The sequence below is a fragment of the Eucyclogobius newberryi genome, unplaced genomic scaffold (assembly GCF_026437365.1).
Source record: "Eucyclogobius newberryi isolate DKJ021-1_F unplaced genomic scaffold, fEucNew1.0.hap1 SCAF_3, whole genome shotgun sequence".
Lineage (NCBI taxonomy): Eukaryota > Metazoa > Chordata > Actinopteri > Gobiiformes > Gobiidae > Eucyclogobius > Eucyclogobius newberryi.
This window is the reverse complement of record NW_027315945.1, coordinates 7,627,902-7,645,002: the sequence shown is the minus strand read 5'-3', so window position 1 is coordinate 7,645,002 and position 17,101 is coordinate 7,627,902.

Sequence of the window (17,101 nt, the reverse complement as noted above, 5' to 3'; positions counted from 1 at the left end):
AAGAAACTACAAGAGATATCAAACCCATACTTTCTGTGCAAGAGGGGCTTGTACATCTGCACAACATGTCTTTTAAAGTTTGAACCTATCTTATTGCATTTTTGAGTTATAGCAGTTTTTACTGTTTTATTGCTCCAAAAGCCTTTTCAGCCCATGAACAGTTGTTTGTGAGTTTCGAAAAAAGTGCAAGAGCTATTCGAACCCTTTTTGCTGGGCAAGTAGGACCTGTAAATCTACACAATATATAGTTTAAAGTTTGAGTCTATCATATTAGGTTTTGGATTTATGGCTGTTTTTGTGTCTATTGCTTCAAAAGCATTTTCAGATAATTTGTGTTTTCTGAAGAAACTACAAGAGATATCAAACCCATACTTTCTGTGCAAGAGGGGCTTGTAAATCTGCACAACATGTCTTTTAAAGTTTGAACCTATCTTATTGCATTTTTGAGTTATAGCAGTTTTTACTGTTTTATTGCTCCAAAAGCCTTTTCAGCCCATGAACAGTTGTTTGTGAGTTTCGAAAAAAGTGCAAGAGCTATTCGAACCCTTTTTGCTGGGCAAGTAGGACCTGTAAATCTACACAATATATAGTTTAAAGTTTGAGTCTATCATATTAGGTTTTGGATTTATAGCTGTTTTTGTGTCTATTGCTTCAAAAGCATTTTCAGATAATTTGTGTGTTCTGAAGAAACTATAAGAGATATCTAGCCCATACTTTCTGTGCAAGAGGGGCTTGTACATCTGCACAACATGTCTTTTAAAGTTTGAACCTATCCTATTGCATTTTTGAGTTATAGCAGTTTTTACTGTTTTATTGCTCCAAAAGCCTTTTCAGCCCATGAACAGTTGTTTGTGAGTTTCGAAAAAAGTGAAAGAGCTATTCGAACCCTTTTTGCTGGGCAAGTAGGACCTGTAAATCTACACAATATATAGTTTAAAGTTTGAGTCTATCATATTAGGTTTTGGATTTATGGCTGTTTTTGTGTCTATTGCTTCAAAAGCATTTTCAGATAATTTGTGTTTTCTGAAGAAACTACAAGAGATATCAAACCCATACTTTCTGTGCAAGAGGGGCTTGTACATCTGCACAACATGTCTTTTAAAGTTTGAACCTATCTTATTGCATTTTTGAGTTATAGCAGTTTTTACTGTTTTATTGCTCCAAAAGCCTTTTCAGCCCATGAACAGTTGTTTGTGAGTTTCGAAAAAAGTGCAAGAGCTATTCGAACCCTTTTTGCTGGGCAAGTAGGACCTGTAAATCTACACAATATATAGTTTAAAGTTTGAGTCTATCATATTAGGTTTTGGATTTATGGCTGTTTTTGTGTCTATTGCTTCAAAAGCATTTTCAGATAATTTGTGTTTTCTGAAGAAACTACAAGAGATATCAAACCCATACTTTCTGTGCAAGAGGGGCTTGTACATCTGCACAACATGTCTTTTAAAGTTTGAACCTATCTTATTGCATTTTTGAGTTATAGCAGTTTTTACTGTTTTATTGCTCCAAAAGCCTTTTCAGCCCATGAACAGTTGTTTGTGAGTTTCGAAAAAAGTGCAAGAGCTATTCGAACCCTTTTTGCTGGGCAAGTAGGACCTGTAAATCTACACAATATATAGTTTAAAGTTTGAGTCTATCATATTAGGTTTTGGATTTATGGCTGTTTTTGTGTCTATTGCTTCAAAAGCATTTTCATATAATTTGTGTTTTCTGAAGAAACTACAAGAGATATCAAACCCATACTTTCTGTGCAAGAGGGGCTTGTACATCTGCACAACATGTCTTTTAAAGTTTGAACCTATCTTATTGCATTTTTGAGTTATAGCAGTTTTTACTGTTTTATTGCTCCAAAAGCCTTTTCAGCCCATGAAAAGTTGTTTGTGAGTTTCGAAAAAAGTGCAAGAGCTATTCGAACCCTTTTTGCTGGGCAAGTAGGACCTGTAAATCTACACAATATATAGTTTAAAGTTTGAGTCTATCATATTAGGTTTTGGATTTATAGCTGTTTTTGTGTCTATTGCTTCAAAAGCATTTTCAGATAATTTGTGTGTTCTGAAGAAACTACAAGAGATATCTAACCCATACTTTCTGTGCAAGAGGGGCTTGTACATCTGCACAACATGTCTTTTAAAGTTTGAACCTATCTTATTGCATTTTTGAGTTATAGCAGTTTTTACTGTTTTATTGCTCCAAAAGCCTTTTCAGCCCATGAACAGTTGTTTGTGAGTTTCGAAAAAAGTGCAAGAGCTATTCGAACCCTTTTTGCTGGACAAGTAGGACCTGTAAATCTACACAATATATAGTTTAAAGTTTGAGTCTATCATATTAGGTTTTGGATTTATAGCTGTTTTTGTGTCTATTGCTTCAAAAGCATTTTCAGATAATTTGTGTGTTCTGAAGAAACTACAAGAGATATCTAACCCATACTTTCTGTGCAAGAGGGGCTTGTACATCTGCACAACATGTCTTTTAAAGTTTGAACCTATCCTATTGCATTTTTGAGTTATAGCAGTTTTTACTGTTTTATTGCTCCAAAAGCCTTTTCAGCCCATGAACAGTTGTTTGTGAGTTTCGAAAAAAGTGAAAGAGCTATTCGAACCCTTTTTGCTGGGCAAGTAGGACCTGTAAATCTACACAATATATAGTTTAAAGTTTGAGTCTATCATATTAGGTTTTGGATTTATGGCTGTTTTTGTGTCTATTGCTTCAAAAGCATTTTCAGATAATTTGTGTTTTCTGAAGAAACTACAAGAGATATATATCAAACCCATACTTTCTGTGCAAGAGGGGCTTGTACATCTGCACAACATGTCTTTTAAAGTTTGAACCTATCTTATTGCATTTTTGAGTTATAGCAGTTTTTACTGTTTTATTGCTCCAAAAGCCTTTTCAGCCCATGAACAGTTGTTTGTGAGTTTCGAAAAAAGTGCAAGAGCTATTCGAACCCTTTTTGCTGGGCAACTATCCATCCATCCATCCATTTTCTACCGCTTGTTCCCTTTCGGGGTCGCGGGTGACTGGAGCCTATCCCAGTGACTTCGGGCCTTAGGCGGGGTACATCCTGGACAGTGGCCAACTTGTCGCAGGGCCAACACAGAGACACAGACATTACAGACAGTTCACGCTCACATTCATTCACTAGGGCCAATTTAGAGTCACCAATTTTACCTAACACATGCATGTGTTTGGACGGTGGGAGGAGCCGGAGAACCCGGAGAGAACCCACGGTAACACGAGGAGAACATGCAAACTCCACCCAGAGAGATCATGTGATGTTGGTCTGGTCCGGGAATCGAACCCATGATCTCCTTCTTGGGAGGCAAGAGCGCTAACCGCCTTTGCCACCGTGCACCCCGCTGGGCAACTAGGACCTGTAAATCTACACAATATATAGTTTAAAGTTTGAGTCTATCATATTAGGTTTTGGATTTATGGCTGTTTTTGTGTCTATTGCTTCAAAAGCATTTTCAGATAATTTGTGTGTTCTGAAGAAACTACAAGAGATATGTAACCCATACTTTCTGTGCAAGAGGGGCTTGTACATCTGCACAACATGTCTTTTAAAGTTTGAACCTATCTTATTGCATTTTTGAGTTATAGCAGTTTTTACTGTTTTATTGCTCCAAAAGCCTTTTCAGCCCATGAACAGTTGTTTGTGAGTTTCGAAAAAAGTGCAAGAGCTATTCGAACCCTTTTTGCTGGGCAAGTAGGACCTGTAAATCTACACAATATATAGTGTAAAGTTTGAGTCTATCATATTAGGTTTTGGATTTATAGCTGTTTTTGTGTCTATTGCTTCAAAAAACATTTTCAGATAATTTGTGTGTTCTGAAGAAACTACAAGAGATATCTAGCCCATACTTTCTGTGCAAGAGGGGCTTGTACATCTGCACAACATGTCTTTTAAAGTTTGAACCTATCCTATTGCATTTTTGAGTTATAGCAGTTTTTACTGTTTTATTGCTCCAAAAGCCTTTTCAGCCCATGAACAGTTGTTTGTGAGTTTCGAAAAAAGTGCAAGAGCTATTCGAACCCTTTTTGCTGGGCAAGTAGGACCTGTAAATCTACACAATATATAGTTTAAAGTTTGAGTCTATAATATTAGGTTTTGGATTTATGGCTGTTTTTGTGTCTATTGCTTCAAAAGCATTTTCAGATAATTTGTGTTTTCTGAAGAAACTACAAGAGATATCAAACCCATACTTTCTGTGCAAGAGGGGCTTGTACATCTGCACAACATGTCTTTTAAAGTTTGAACCTATCTTATTGCATTTTTGAGTTATAGCAGTTTTTACTGTTTTATTGCTCCAAAAGCCTTTTCAGCCCATGAACAGTTGTTTGTGAGTTTCGAAAAAAGTGCAAGAGCTATTCGAACCCTTTTTGCTGGGCAAGTAGGGCCTGTAAATCTACACAATATATAGTTTAAAGTTTGAGTCTATCATATTAGGTTTTGGATTTATAGCTGTTTTTGTGTCTATTGCTTCAAAAGCATTTTCAGATAATTTGTGTGTTCTGAAGAAACTACAAGAGATATCTAGCCCATACTTTCTGTGCAAGAGGGGCTTGTACATCTGCACAACATGTCTTTTAAAGTTTGAACCTATCTTATTGCATTTTTGAGTTATAGCAGTTTTTACTGTTTTATTGCTCCAAAAGCCTTTTCAGCCCATGAACAGTTGTTTGTGAGTTTCGAAAAAAGTGCAAGAGCTATTCGAACCCTTTTTGCTGGGCAAGTAGGACCTGTAAATCTACACAATATATAGTTTAAAGTTTGAGTCTATCATATTAGGTTTTGGATTTATAGCTGTTTTTGTGTCTATTGCTTCAAAAACATTTTCAGATAATTTGTGTGTTCTGAAGAAACTACAAGAGATATCTAGCCCATACTTTCTCTGCAAGAGGGGGTTGTACATCTGCACAACATGTCTTTTAAAGTTTGAACCTATCCTATTGCATTTTTGAGTTATAGCAGTTTTTACTGTTTTATTGCTCCAAAAGCCTTTTCAGCCCATGAACAGTTGTTTGTGAGTTTCGAAAAAAGTGCAAGAGCTATTCGAACCCTTTTTGCTGGGCAAGTAGGACCTGTAAATCTACACAATATATTGTTTAAAGTTTGAGTCTATCATATTAGGTTTTGGATTTATAGCTGTTTTTGTGTCTATTGCTTCAAAAGCATTTTCAGATCATTTGTGTGTTCTGAAGAAACTACAAGAGATATCTAGCCCATACTTTCTGTGCCAGAGGGGCTTGTACATCTGCACAACATGTCTTTTAAAGTTTGAACCTATCTTATTGCATTTTTGAGTTATAGCAGTTTTTACTGTTTTATTGCTCCAAAGGCCTTTTCAGCCCATGAACAGTTGTTTGTGAGTTTCGAAAAAAGTGCAAGAGCTATTCGAACCCTTTTTGCTGGGCAAGTAGGACCTGTAAATCTACACAATATATAGTTTAAAGTTTGAGTCTATCATATTAGGTTTTGGATTTATGGCTGTTTTTGTGTCTATTGCTTCAAAAGCATTTTCAGATAATTTGTGTTTTCTGAAGAAACTACAAGAGATATCAAACCCATACTTTCTGTGCAAGAGGGGCTTGTAAATCTGCACAACATGTCTTTTAAAGTTTGAACCTATCTTATTGCATTTTTGAGTTATAGCAGTTTTTACTGTTTTATTGCTCCAAAAGCCTTTTCAGCCCATGAACAGTTGTTTGTGAGTTTCGAAAAAAGTGCAAGAGCTATTCGAACCCTTTTTGCTGGGCAAGTAGGACCTGTAAATCTACACAATATATAGTTTAAAGTTTGAGTCTATCATATTAGGTTTTGGATTTATAGCTGTTTTTGTGTCTATTGCTTCAAAAGCATTTTCAGATAATTTGTGTGTTCTGAAGAAACTATAAGAGATATCTAGCCCATACTTTCTGTGCAAGAGGGGCTTGTACATCTGCACAACATGTCTTTTAAAGTTTGAACCTATCCTATTGCATTTTTGAGTTATAGCAGTTTTTACTGTTTTATTGCTCCAAAAGCCTTTTCAGCCCATGAACAGTTGTTTGTGAGTTTCGAAAAAAGTGAAAGAGCTATTCGAACCCTTTTTGCTGGGCAAGTAGGACCTGTAAATCTACACAATATATAGTTTAAAGTTTGAGTCTATCATATTAGGTTTTGGATTTATGGCTGTTTTTGTGTCTATTGCTTCAAAAGCATTTTCAGATAATTTGTGTTTTCTGAAGAAACTACAAGAGATATCAAACCCATACTTTCTGTGCAAGAGGGGCTTGTACATCTGCACAACATGTCTTTTAAAGTTTGAACCTATCTTATTGCATTTTTGAGTTATAGCAGTTTTTACTGTTTTATTGCTCCAAAAGCCTTTTCAGCCCATGAACAGTTGTTTGTGAGTTTCGAAAAAAGTGCAAGAGCTATTCGAACCCTTTTTGCTGGGCAAGTAGGACCTGTAAATCTACACAATATATAGTTTAAAGTTTGAGTCTATCATATTAGGTTTTGGATTTATGGCTGTTTTTGTGTCTATTGCTTCAAAAGCATTTTCAGATGATTTGTGTTTTCTGAAGAAACTACAAGAGATATCAAACCCATACTTTCTGTGCAAGAGGGGCTTGTAAATCTGCACAACATGTCTTTTAAAGTTTGAACCTATCTTATTGCATTTTTGAGTTATAGCAGTTTTTACTGTTTTATTGCTCCAAAAGCCTTTTCAGCCCATGAACAGTTGTTTGTGAGTTTCGAAAAAAGTGCAAGAGCTATTCGAACCCTTTTTGCTGGGCAAGTAGGACCTGTAAATCTACACAATATATAGTTTAAAGTTTGAGTCTATCATATTAGGTTTTGGATTTATGGCTGTTTTTGTGTCTATTGCTTCAAAAGCATTTTCAGATAATTTGTGTTTTCTGAAGAAACTACAAGAGATATCAAACCCATACTTTCTGTGCAAGAGGGGCTTGTACATCTGCAAAACATGTCTTTTAAAGTTTGAACCTATCTTATTGCATTTTTGAGTTATAGCCGTTTTTACTGTTTTATTGCTCCAAAAGCCTTTTCAGCCCATGAACAGTTGTTTGTGAGTTTCGAAAAAAGTGCAAGAGCTATTCGAACCCTTTTTGCTGGGCAAGTAGGGCCTGTAAATCTACACAATATATAGTTTAAAGTTTGAGTCTATCATATTAGGTTTTGGATTTATAGCTGTTTTTGTGTCTATTGCTTCAAAAACATTTTCAGATAATTTGTGTTTTCTGAAGAAACTACAAAAGACATCAAACCCATACTTTCTGTGCAAGAGGGGCTTATACATCTGCACAACATGTCTTTTAAAGTTTGAACCTATCTTATTGCATTTTTGAGTTATAGCAGTTTTTACTGTTTTATTGCTCCAAAAGCCTTTTCAGCCCATGAACAGTTGTTTGTGAGTTTCGAAAAAAGTGCAAGAGCTATTCGAACCCTTTTTGCTGGGCAAGTAGGACCTGCTGTAAATCTACACAATATATAGTTTAAAGTTTGAGTCTATCATATTAGGTTTTGGATTTATGGCTGTTTTTGTGTCTATTGCTTCAAAAGCATTTTCAGATAATTTGTGTGTTCTGAAGAAACTACAAGAGATATCAAACCCATACTTTCTGTGCAAGAGGGGCTTGTACATCTGCACAACATGTCTTTTAAAGTTTGAACCTATCTTATTGCATTTTTGAGTTATAGCAGTTTTTACTGTTTTATTGCTCCAAAAGCCTTTTCAGCCCATGAACAGTTGTTTGTGAGTTTCGAAAAAAGTGCAAGAGCTATTCGAACCCTTTTTGCTGGGCAAGTAGGACCTGTAAATCTACACAATATATAGTTTAAAGTTTGAGTCTATCATATTAGGTTTTGGATTTATGGCTGTTTTTGTGTCTATTGCTTCAAAAGCATTTTCAGATAATTTGTGTTTTCTGAAGAAACTACAAGAGATATCAAACCCATACTTTCTGTGCAAGAGGGGCTTGTACATCTGCACAACATGTCTTTTAAAGTTTGAACCTATCTTATTGCATTTTTGAGTTATAGCAGTTTTTACTGTTTTATTGCTCCAAAAGCCTTTTCAGCCCATGAACAGTTGTTTGTGAGTTTCGAAAAAAGTGCAAGAGCTATTCGAACCCTTTTTGCTGGGCAAGTAGGACCTGTAAATCTACACAATATATAGTTTAAAGTTTGAGTCTATCATATTGGGTTTTGGATTTATGGCTGTTTTTGTGTCTATTGCTTCAAAAGCATTTTCAGATAATTTGTGAGTTCTGAAGAAACTACAAGAGATATCTAACCCATACTTTCTGTGCAAGAGGGGCTTGTACATCTGCACAACATGTCTTTTAAAGTTTGAACCTATCTTATTGAATTTTTGAGTTATAGCAGTTTTTACTTTTTTATTGCTCCAAAAGCCTTTTCAGCCCATGAACAGTTGTTTTTGAGTTTCGAAAAAAGTGCAAGAGCTATTCGAACCCTTTTTGCTGGGCAAGTAGGACCTGTAAATCTACACAATATATAGTTTAAAGTTTGAGTCTATCATATTAGGTTTTGGATTTATGGCTGTTTTTGTGTCTATTGCTTCAAAAGCATTTTCAGATAATTTGTGTTTTCTGAAGAAACTACAAGAGATATCAAACCCATACTTTCTGTGCAAGAGGGGCTTGTACATCTGCACAACATGTCTTTTAAAGTTTGAACCTATCTTATTGCATTTTTGAGTTATAGCAGTTTTTACTGTTTTATTGCTCCAAAAGCCTTTTCAGCCCATGAACAGTTGTTTGTGAGTTTCGAAAAAAGTGCAAGAGCTATTCGAACCCTTTTTGCTGGGCAAGTAGGACCTGTAAATCTACACAATATATAGTTTAAAGTTTGAGTCTATCATATTGGGTTTTGGATTTATGGCTGTTTTTGTGTCTATTGCTTCAAAAGCATTTTCAGATAATTTGTGAGTTCTGAAGAAACTACAAGAGATATCTAACCCATACTTTCTGTGCAAGAGGGGCTTGTACATCTGCACAACATGTCTTTTAAAGTTTGAACCTATCTTATTGAATTTTTGAGTTATAGCAGTTTTTACTTTTTTATTGCTCCAAAAGCCTTTTCAGCCCATGAACAGTTGTTTTTGAGTTTCGAAAAAAGTGCAAGAGCTATTCGAACCCTTTTTGCTGGGCAAGTAGGACCTGTAAATCTACACAATATATAGTTTAAAGTTTGAGTCTATCATATTAGGTTTTGGATTTATGGCTGTTTTTGTGTCTATTGCTTCAAAAGCATTTTCAGATAATTTGTGTGTTCTGAAGAAACTACAAGAGATATCTAACCCATACTTTCTGTGCAAGAGGGGCTTGTACATCTGCACAACATGTCTTTTAAAGTTTGAACCTATCTTATTGCATTTTTGAGTTATAGCAGTTTTTACTGTTTTATTGCTCTAAAAGCCTTTTCAGCCCATGAACAGTTGTTTGTGAGTTTCGAAAAAAGTGCAAGAGCTATTCGAACCCTTTTTGCTGGGCAAGTAGGACCTGTAAATCTACACAATATATAGTTTAAAGTTTGAGTCTATCATATTAGGTTTTGGATTTATGGCTGTTTTTGTGTCTATTGCTTCAAAAGTATTTTCAGATCATTTGTGTTTTCTGAAGAAACTACAAGAGATATCAAACCCATACTTTCTGTGCAAGAGGGGCTTGTACATCTGCACAACATGTCTTTCAAAGTTTGAACTTATCTTATTGCATTTTTGAGTTATAGCAGTTTTTACTGTTTTATTGCTCCAAAAGCCTTTTCAGCCCATGAACAGTTGTTTGTGAGTTTCGAAAAAAGTGCAAGAGCTATTCGAACCCTTTTTGATGGGCAAGTAGGACCTGTAAATCTACACAATATATAGTTTAAAGTTTGAGTCTATCATATTAGGTTTTGGATTTATGGCTGTTTTTGTGTCTATTGCTTCAAAAGCATTTTCAGATAATTTGTGTTTTCTGAAGAAACTACAAGCGATATCAAACCCATACTTTCTGTGCAAGAGGGGCTTGTACATCTGCACAACATGTATTTTAAAGTTTGAACCTATCTTATTGCATTTTTGAGTTATAGCAGTTTTTACTGTTGTATTGCTCCAAAAGCCTTTTCAGCCCATGAACAGTTGTTTGTGAGTTTCGAAAAAAGTGCAAGAGCTATTCGAACCCTTTTTGCTGGGCAAGTAGGACCTGTAAATCTACACAATATATAGTTTAAAGTTTGAGTCTATCATATTAGGTTTTGGATTTATGGCTGTTTTTGTGTCTATTGCTTCAAAAGCATTTTCAGATAATTTGTGTTTTCTGAAGAAACTACAAGAGATATCAAACCTATACTTTCTGTGCAAGAGGGGCTTGTACATCTGCACAACATGTATTTTAAAGTTTGAACCTATCTTATTGCATTTTTGAGTCATAGCAGTTTTTACTGTTTTATTGCTCCAAAAGCCTTTTCAGCCCATGAACAGTTGTTTGTGAGTTTCGAAAAAAGTGCAAGAGCTATTCGAACCCTTTTTGCTGGGCAAGTAGGACCTGTAAATCTACACAATATATAGTTTAAAGTTTGAGTCTATCATATTAGGTTTTGGATTTATGGCTGTTTTTGTGTCTATTGCTTCAAAAGCATTTTCAGATAATTTGTGTTTTCTGAAGAAACTACAAGAGATATCAAACCCATACTTTCTGTGCAAGAGGGGCTTGTACATCTGCACAACATGTCTTTTAAAGTTTGAACCTATCTTATTGCATTTTTGAGTTATAGCAGTTTTTACTGTTTTATTGCTCCAAAAGCCTTTTCAGCCCATGAACAGTTGTTTGTGAGTTTCGAAAAAAGTTCAAGAGCTATTCGAACCCTTTTTGCTGGGCAAGTAGGACCTGTAAATCTACACAATATATAGTTTAAAGTTTGTGTCTATCATATTAGGTTTTGGATTTATAGCTGTTTTTGTGTCTATTGCTTCAAAAGCATTTTCAGATAATTTGTGTGTTCTGAAGAAACTACAAGCGATATCTAACCCATACTTTCTGTGCAAGAGGGGCTTGTACATCTGCACAACATGTCTTTTAAAGTTTGAACCTATCTTATTGCATTTTTGAGTTATAGCAGTTTTTACTGTTTTATTGCTCCAATAGCCTTTTCAGCCCGTGAACAGTTGTTTGTGAGTTTCGAAAAAAGTGCAAGAGCTATTCGAACCCTTTTTGCTGGGCAAGTAGGACCTGTAAATCTACACAATATATAGTTTAAAGTTTGAGTCTATCATATTAGGTTTTGGATTTATAGCTGTTTTTGTGTCTATTGCTTCAAAAGCATTTTCAGATAATTTGTGTATTCTGAAGAAACTACAAGAGATATCTAACCCATACTTTCTGTGCAAGAGGGGCTTGTACATCTGCACAACATGTCTTTTAAAGTTTGAACCTATCTTATTGCATTTTTGAGTTATAGCAGTTTTTACTGTTTTATTGCTCCAAAAGCCTTTTCAGCCCATGAACAGTTGTTTGTGAGTTTCGAAAAAAGTGCAAGAGCTATTCGAACCCTTTTTGCTGGGCAAGTAGGACCTGTAAATCTACACAATATATAGTTTAAAGTTTGAGTCTATCATATTAGGTTTTGGATTTATGGCTGTTTTTGTGTCTATTGCTTCAAAAGCATTTTCAGATAATTTGTGTTTTCTGAAGAAACTACATGAGATATCAAACCCATACTTTCTGTGCAAGAGGGGCTTGTAAATCTGCACAACATGTCTTTTAAAGTTTGAACCTATCTTATTGCATTTTTGAGTTATAGCAGTTTTTACTGTTTTATTGCTCCAAAAGCCTTTTCAGCCCATGAACAGTTGTTTGTGAGTTTCGAAAAAAGTGCAAGAGCTATTCGAACCCTTTTTGCTGGGCAAGTAGGACCTGTAAATCTACACAATATATAGTTTAAAGTTTGAGTCTATCATATTAGGTTTTGGATTTATAGCTGTTTTTGTGTCTATTGCTTCAAAAGCATTTTCAGATAATTTGTGTGTTCTGAAGAAACTACAAAAGATATCTATCCCATACTTTCTGTGCAAGAGGGGCTTGTACATCTGCACAACATGTCTTTTAAAGTTTGAACCTATATTATTGCATTTTTGAGTTATAGCAGTTTTTACTGTTTTATTGCTCCAAAAGCCTTTTCAGCCCATGAACAGTTGTTTGTGAGTTTCGAAAAAAGTGAAAGAGCTATTCGAACCCTTTTTGCTGGGCAAGTAGGACCTGTAAATCTACACAATATATAGTTTAAAGTTTGAGTCTATCATATTAGGTTTTGGATTTATGGCTGTTTTTGTGTCTATTGCTTCAAAAGCATTTTCAGATAATTTGTGTTTTCTGAAGAAACTACAAGAGATATCAAACCCATACTTTCTGTGCAAGAGGGGCTTGTACATCTGCACAACATGTCTTTTAAAGTTTGAACCTATCTTATTGCATTTTTGAGTTATAGCAGTTTTTACTGTTTTATTGCTCCAAAAGCCTTTTCAGCCCATGAACAGTTGTTTGTGAGTTTCGAAAAAAGTGCAAGAGCTATTCGAACCCTTTTTGCTGGGCAAGTAGGACCTGTAAATCTACACAATATATAGTTTAAAGTTTGAGTCTATCATATTAGGTTTTGGATTTATGGCTGTTTTTGTGTCTATTGCTTCAAAAGCATTTTCAGATAATTTGTGTTTTCTGAAGAAACTACAAGAGATATCAAACCCATACTTTCTGTGCAAGAGGGGCTTGTAAATCTGCACAACATGTCTTTTAAAGTTTGAACCTATCTTATTGCATTTTTGAGTTATAGCAGTTTTTACTGTTTTATTGCTCCAAAAGCCTTTTCAGCCCATGAACAGTTGTTTGTGAGTTTCGAAAAAAGTGCAAGAGCTATTCGAACCCTTTTTGCTGGGCAAGTAGGACCTGTAAATCTACACAAGATATAGTTTAAAGTTTGAGTCTATCATATTAGGTTTTGGATTTATGGCTGTTTTTGTGTCTATTGCTTCAAAAGCATTTTCAGATGATTTGTGTTTTCTGAAGAAACTACAAGAGATATCAAACCCATACTTTCTGTGCAAGAGGGGCTTGTAAATCTGCACAACATGTCTTTTAAAGTTTGAACCTATCTTATTGCATTTTTGAGTTATAGCAGTTTTTACTGTTTTATTGCTCCAAAAGCCTTTTCAGCCCATGAACAGTTGTTTGTGAGTTTCGAAAAAAGTGCAAGAGCTATTCGAACCCTTTTTGCTGGGCAAGTAGGACCTGTAAATCTACACAATATATAGTTTAAAGTTTGAGTCTATCATATTAGGTTTTGGATTTATGGCTGTTTTTGTGTCTATTGCTTCAAAAGCATTTTCAGATAATTTGTGTTTTCTGAAGAAACTACAAGAGATATCAAACCCATACTTTCTGTGCAAGAGGGGCTTGTAAATCTGCACAACATGTCTTTTAAAGTTTGAACCTATCTTATTGCATTTTTGAGTTATAGCAGTTTTTACTGTTTTATTGCTCCAAAAGCCTTTTCAGCCCATGAACAGTTGTTTGTGAGTTTCGAAAAAAGTGCAAGAGCTATTCGAACCCTTTTTGCTGGGCAAGTAGGACCTGTAAATCTACACAATATATAGTTTAAAGTTTGAGTCTATCATATGAGGTTTTGGATTTATAGCTGTTTTTGTGTCTATTGCTTCAAAAGCATTTTCAGATAATTTGTGTGTTCTGAAGAAACTATAAGAGATATCTAGCCCATACTTTCTGTGCAAGAGGGGCTTGTACATCTGCACAACATGTCTTTTAAAGTTTGAACCTATCCTATTGCATTTTTGAGTTATAGCAGTTTTTACTGTTTTATTGCTCCAAAAGCCTTTTCAGCCCATGAACAGTTGTTTGTGAGTTTCGAAAAAAGTGAAAGAGCTATTCGAACCCTTTTTGCTGGGCAAGTAGGACCTGTAAATCTACACAATATATAGTTTAAAGTTTGAGTCTATCATATTAGGTTTTGGATTTATGGCTGTTTTTGTGTCTATTGCTTCAAAAGCATTTTCAGATAATTTGTGTTTTCTGAAGAAACTACAAGAGATATCAAACCCATACTTTCTGTGCAAGAGGGGCTTGTACATCTGCACAACATGTCTTTTAAAGTTTGAACCTATCTTATTGCATTTTTGAGTTATAGCAGTTTTTACTGTTTTATTGCTCCAAAAGCCTTTTCAGCCCATGAACAGTTGTTTGTGAGTTTCGAAAAAAGTGCAAGAGCTATTCGAACCCTTTTTGCTGGGCAAGTAGGACCTGTAAATCTACACAATATATAGTTTAAAGTTTGAGTCTATCATATTAGGTTTTGGATTTATGGCTGTTTTTGTGTCTATTGCTTCAAAAGCATTTTCAGATAATTTGTGTTTTCTGAAGAAACTACAAGAGATATCAAACCCATACTTTCTGTGCAAGAGGGGCTTGTAAATCTGCACAACATGTCTTTTAAAGTTTGAACCTATCTTATTGCATTTTTGAGTTATAGCAGTTTTTACTGTTTTATTGCTCCAAAAGCCTTTTCAGCCCATGAACAGTTGTTTGTGAGTTTCGAAAAAAGTGCAAGAGCTATTCGAACCCTTTTTGCTGGGCAAGTAGGACCTGTAAATCTACACAATATATAGTTTAAAGTTTGAGTCTATCATATTAGGTTTTGGATTTATGGCTGTTTTTGTGTCTATTGCTTCAAAAGCATTTTCAGATGATTTGTGTTTTCTGAAGAAACTACAAGAGATATCAAACCCATACTTTCTGTGCAAGAGGGGCTTGTAAATCTGCACAACATGTCTTTTAAAGTTTGAACCTATCTTATTGCATTTTTGAGTTATAGCAGTTTTTACTGTTTTATTGCTCCAAAAGCCTTTTCAGCCCATGAACAGTTGTTTGTGAGTTTCGAAAAAAGTGCAAGAGCTATTCGAACCCTTTTTGCTGGGCAAGTAGGGCCTGTAAATCTACACAATATATAGTTTAAAGTTTGAGTCTATCATATTAGGTTTTGGATTTATAGCTGTTTTTGTGTCTATTGCTTCAAAAGCATTTTCAGATAATTTGTGTGTTCTGAAGAAACTACAAGAGATATCTAGCCCATACTTTCTGTGCAAGAGGGGCTTGTACATCTGCACAACATGTCTTTTAAAGTTTGAACCTATCTTATTGCATTTTTGAGTTATAGCAGTTTTTACTGTTTTATTGCTCCAAAAGCCTTTTCAGCCCATGAACAGTTGTTTGTGAGTTTCGAAAAAAGTGCAAGAGCTATTCGAACCCTTTTTGCTGGGCAAGTAGGACCTGTAAATCTACACAATATATAGTTTAAAGTTTGAGTCTATCATATTAGGTTTTGGATTTATGGCTGTTTTTGTGTCTATTGCTTCAAAAGCATTTTCAGATAATTTGTGTTTTCTGAAGAAACTACAAGAGATATCAAACCCATACTTTCTGTGCAAGAGGGGCTTGTAAATCTGCACAACATGTCTTTTAAAGTTTGAACCTATCTTATTGCATTTTTGAGTTATAGCAGTTTTTACTGTTTTATTGCTCCAAAAGCCTTTTCAGCCCATGAACAGTTGTTTGTGAGTTTCGAAAAAAGTGCAAGAGCTATTCGAACCCTTTTTGCTGGGCAAGTAGGACCTGTAAATCTACACAATATATAGTTTAAAGTTTGAGTCTATCATATTAGGTTTTGGATTTATAGCTGTTTTTGTGTCTATTGCTTCAAAAGCATTTTCAGATAATTTGTGTGTTCTGAAGAAACTATAAGAGATATCTAGCCCATACTTTCTGTGCAAGAGGGGCTTGTACATCTGCACAACATGTCTTTTAAAGTTTGAACCTATCCTATTGCATTTTTGAGTTATAGCAGTTTTTACTGTTTTATTGCTCCAAAAGCCTTTTCAGCCCATGAACAGTTGTTTGTGAGTTTCGAAAAAAGTGAAAGAGCTATTCGAACCCTTTTTGCTGGGCAAGTAGGACCTGTAAATCTACACAATATATAGTTTAAAGTTTGAGTCTATAATATTAGGTTTTGGATTTATGGCTGTTTTTGTGTCTATTGCTTCAAAAGCATTTTCAGATAATTTGTGTTTTCTGAAGAAACTACAAGAGATATCAAACCCATACTTTCTGTGCAAGAGGGGCTTGTACATCTGCACAACATGTCTTTTAAAGTTTGAACCTATCTTATTGCATTTTTGAGTTATAGCAGTTTTTACTGTTTTATTGCTCCAAAAGCCTTTTCAGCCCATGAACAGTTGTTTGTGAGTTTCGAAAAAAGTGCAAGAGCTATTCGAACCCTTTTTGCTGGGCAAGTAGGACCTGTAAATCTACACAATATATAGTTTAAAGTTTGAGTCTATCATATTAGGTTTTGGATTTATAGCTGTTTTTGTGTCTATTGCTTCAAAAGCATTTTCAGATAATTTGTGTGTTCTGAATAAACTACAAGAGATATCTAGCCCATACTTTCTGTGCAAGAGGGGCTTGTACATCTGCACAACATGTCTTTTAAAGTTTAAACCTATCTTATTGCATTTTTGAGTTATAGCAGTTTTTACTGTTTTATTGCTCCAAAAGCCTTTTCAGCCCATGAACAGTTGTTTGTGAGTTTCGAAAAAAGTGCAAGAGCTATTCGAACCCTTTTTGCTGGGCAAGTAGGACCTGTAAATCTACACAATATATAGTTTAAAGTTTGAGTCTACCATATTAGGTTTTGGATTTATGGCTGTTTTTGTGTCTATTGCTTCAAAAGCATTTTCAGATAATTTGTGTTTTCTGAAGAAACTACAAGAGATATAAACCCATACTTTCTGTGCAAGAGGGGCTTGTAAATCTGCACAACATGTCTTTTAAAGTTTGAACCTATCTTATTGCATTTTTGAGTTATATCAGTTTTTACTGTTTTATTGCTCCAAAAGCCTTTTCAGCCCATGAACAGTTGTTTGTGAGTTTCGAAAAAAGTGCAAGAGCTATTCGAACCCTTTTTGCTGGACAAGTAGGAACTGTAAATCTACACAATATATAGTTTAAAGTTTGAGTCTATCATATTAGG